The sequence below is a fragment of the Phragmites australis genome, chromosome 15, assembly GCF_958298935.1.
Source record: "Phragmites australis chromosome 15, lpPhrAust1.1, whole genome shotgun sequence".
Taxonomy (NCBI): Eukaryota; Viridiplantae; Streptophyta; class Magnoliopsida; order Poales; family Poaceae; genus Phragmites; species Phragmites australis.
This window is the reverse complement of record NC_084935.1, coordinates 9,953,540-9,957,596: the sequence shown is the minus strand read 5'-3', so window position 1 is coordinate 9,957,596 and position 4,057 is coordinate 9,953,540.

Below are 4,057 nucleotides of genomic sequence, written 5' to 3'. Positions count from 1 at the left end.
TTCAAAGGGCGATAGACATGCCATGATGGCACGGGTATCCCTTACTGCTCTCTGAGAGAGTGGTTAAGCCCCACCCTTACCTTACTGCCCCGTACCCCCCTTTATTGCCCTCTCATAAGGCGGTTAGGACTTACCGCCCCTTTAGAGGATGGGTAGGACCCACCCCCAGGCGCACCGCACCGTATCGTCCCTTACCACACTCTAAGGGGGCGGTAGGCCCCTTACCGCCTTCTCAAGGGACGGTTAGTCCCACAGCACCCCATGCTATAAAAAGACTGAAATTTAGCCAAAATAGATATTTTAATCCAGAAAAAAGAAAGAGAGGGGAAGGAGAGGAGAGGGCGGGGAGGAAGAGAAGGGGAGGAGAGATGAGGAAGGCAGCGCGGCAAAGCTCTACTATTTTTTCATGCAGATTTTGGATCTCAGTTTTCGGTAATTTTTCTAGACTTATGTTTTATTAGTAATTAAAATACTACTTGATCTTGGGTTTAGCAACATAATAGTAATTACATTATATGAGACCTAGGGTTTACCAATGTAATCAGAAAATGTGGTTTTTCTATCTTTTGTAGTATATTGTAAAGATCTAGTTCAACATGGTAGAATAGCCATCAGATGTATAGTTGTATTTAGAGTACGGTAGTTTCAATTATCTAGATTTTACAAAATAGTGATGTAAGTAATAATTATAGATAATTAGAAATTGTATTAAGTAGACGGGAATTTAATTAGTTTAAATTGGTTAGTTTGCTTAGGAGCAATATTGATTGTGGTGAACTAAACATAGTGTTATGTGACCATCGGTTTCAGTTATTTTGTTAGAGTTTTAATAATCAGAATTATAGTTTTTCGGTATTAACATTGAACATATTTTCGGATGTTGCCAGGTATATCCGACAAGCTATATTTTCAAGTTATGGTCCTAGCAGTGTAGATCTCTCTGGATTTTAGTATATTGTCAAGGGACTTAGTAGAGCCAATGAAAGGACCTCCAGAACTATCATCTGTTTTTGTTGTCAACGTTATGTACGAAGAGATTGTGGACAACCTAAAGTATGAGCCATGATAAATAATCTGTGCTATTGAGAAAAGGTTCTAGTACACAATAAACTATGTGAAAGCATGGGGGGAACAGAAGGCTATTGAGATGATGTTTGGGTCATACGAAGCATCATATGACAACTTATCAAAGCATCATATGACAACTTATCACGTCAACTAGCCACAATATGTGCGAGAAACCCTAAAAGTTACTTTGACATTAAGCATTACCCCTCAAACGAAAATCTTAGAAAGCAAGTATTGCAACATGCTTTCTTTGCATTTGCGGTAACCATAAAGACATTTAGCCACTGTCGGCCCATCCTTTGCTTGGATAGGGCGTTCCTCACTGGGAAGTATAAATGACATATTGTCTGCAATTGGGGTAGACAGGAACAACCAAGTGATGCCACGGGGGTTTTCCTTTGTGGAGAGCGAGAACGGGGATAGTTGGTATTGGTTCCTTGACTGGGTGAAGTAAGGATTGTTCTGGACCGGTGTTTGATTCATGATAGACATGCAGGGTTGTTGCAGACTTTATTGGATATGCAATATGGTAGTGTTCAATAATGTGTAACGACAATGTGTAACAACTTTAAGAGCAGGTGGTGCATGAGGTATATGTGTGTAAACTTTTACAGACAATTAAAAAACAAGCACTTGATGACTCTTTTTAAGAAATTATACTGCCAAAACTAGCAGAGAAAGTTCAACACACTATGGGCAAGCCTAGATGAACTAGCCATGAAACAATCAGTTGAGGTAGCAGACACTGGAGAGGAGTCGGTTGCTCTTGGACCCATCCCAACATATACTCCCCAAATAGTAAGGATGTCAGGGTCATCTGTTAAGAATTTCTCGCAGTGGATAAAAAATGAGCCAAGAGAGAAATGGACCCTGATGTACGACACTGGAGGGGCAAGGTATGTGATAATGACAACTAATCTTGCTGAGGTCTACAACTGGATTATGCGGGGTAAGAGGTCCCTCCCTCTTGTTGGAATTGTTGAAAGTATTTTGCATAGAACTTGCAGATATTTCATTGATCGTTATGCAGCTGCCTCGAAGGCAATGGCAGAAAACCATATGCTCTCTGGATCGATACTATTAGAGTACATGGAGAAGGCCACAAAGAAGGCACATATACACCATGCAAATTAGGAGGGAATTGCGGAGCATAGGTTCACTGTCTTGTGCTGGGATAAGGGTCGTAGGGGTGACAGACGTTAGCGCCATGTGCAAGAGTGCGTGCTTAGAAATAGAAAATGCCTATGTTTGTGTCAGAAGCCACAATTGCTACACAGGCCGTACACACACATCATAACTGCATGTGGGGAGTCCAATATGGTACCCCAACAATATTTTTCCCGTGACTTTATGAAGCATCAGATATTGAACACATGGAACCATGAGATTTATGTCTACGACATTGTTGATACATTTACCAGTGATCCAGGTCCATCGTGAATCGACATGCCAGACTTCAAGAAGATGAAGTACAAACTGGGACATAGACAAACTTGGCAGATTCAGAATGATGACGAATCCGAGGCGAGTCCAAGGGTGAAGCGATGCAGCAAGTGTGATGAAACTAATCACACATACAAGAACTATCCGAAAAATGCACTGGTGTGTAGATGGGATCATAACGGTGGTCAAGTGTGAATGTGTTTGTCGTGTCTGGATGTAATATTTGTGAGGTTTTCGCCTAACCTATGTATGTTGTATTTTATTGTGGACCTTACATTTGTAATTATAACTGTGTGTACATGTAATCTGTTTATGCAACTATGTGTACATGTATGTTATACGTTGTTCATGTAACTGCGTTTATATGTATGGTACAAACTGCTTATATTTTTTTTTCAATGCAGATATGGTGCACCACCGACCCCCGAGCTTCGTGACCCTACAGTGGACAAGAAGCACCGCAGCTTCTTGTCTGTCGTTCGCTAGACCGAGTTAGAAGTTTTCCGACCATGTGGCCCTGTGGAGCTACTTACGATCTAAGATCGTTGGAAGCACTGGTATGTCATGAGTTAGTTGAGTATATTCCTGATTATTTATTTGTTGCATGTTCTACATTCACGTAATATTATAAATTATACAGAATTGGCCAGATCTGGACTCCTACTGCTGTGTCGTTTGGTGGAGGCACGAGTGACAGAGAACCCTAAGGTAGCCGCGATGTGATTCTATTTTAACTACTCACTGATCGCTACACTGGTCAACCGGTGGAGGTCTGAGATCCACACTTTCCACCCCTGCGGTGAGATGGCTCCAACGTTGCAAGGCGTAGCCTACATGTTAGGCTTACCTTGTGCCAGAGCCGCCGTTGGAGTCGTCAACCTGGATGCAGACTGGATGAACGTCATGCTCATGCGGTTTGGCCCTGTTCAGCGGAAGGACGAGGCACCCGCCTACATGCCCAAGTTCCTATCAAATCCACACGGATCCACTAAGAAGTGGATCATCTAGTTCCAGGTATCGTGCAATTTACCTTTCCATTTTCTTTATGATTTCCAATATATTTTACTCATCATGATTTGCATTACTTCAAGCCTACATACATCCACCCGGATGCTGATGTGTACTCGGTCACGAGGCACTTAGAGTGCTACCTGTTTTGGTTGTTCAGCTGGGTTATCTTCACCATCGACCAAGACCACTGGTGTCAAGGACCATTATTCCGTATGCGAAGGGCATCACATATGTGGAGCCTGATGAGGTCCCCCAGTTCAGCTGGGCCTCCCCTGTCCTGGCGACGACGTATCAGGCCTTGTGCGATGTGTGCACGAAGAAGGAGCCACTACCCACATTTGCTGGGTGCCCACTCTTGCTACAGCTATAGTCATACGACTAATCCACCAGACAACATGGCACACTTTAGGGGCCACATGAGGACGAACCAGTGGCAGCGACAATGGGACCATGATGGTGGGAATAGCCAACGCCAGCAGGGGAGACATTAGTAGGATTTTATCTTTGCTTTTGTAACTTAGATGTTTGTTTCATG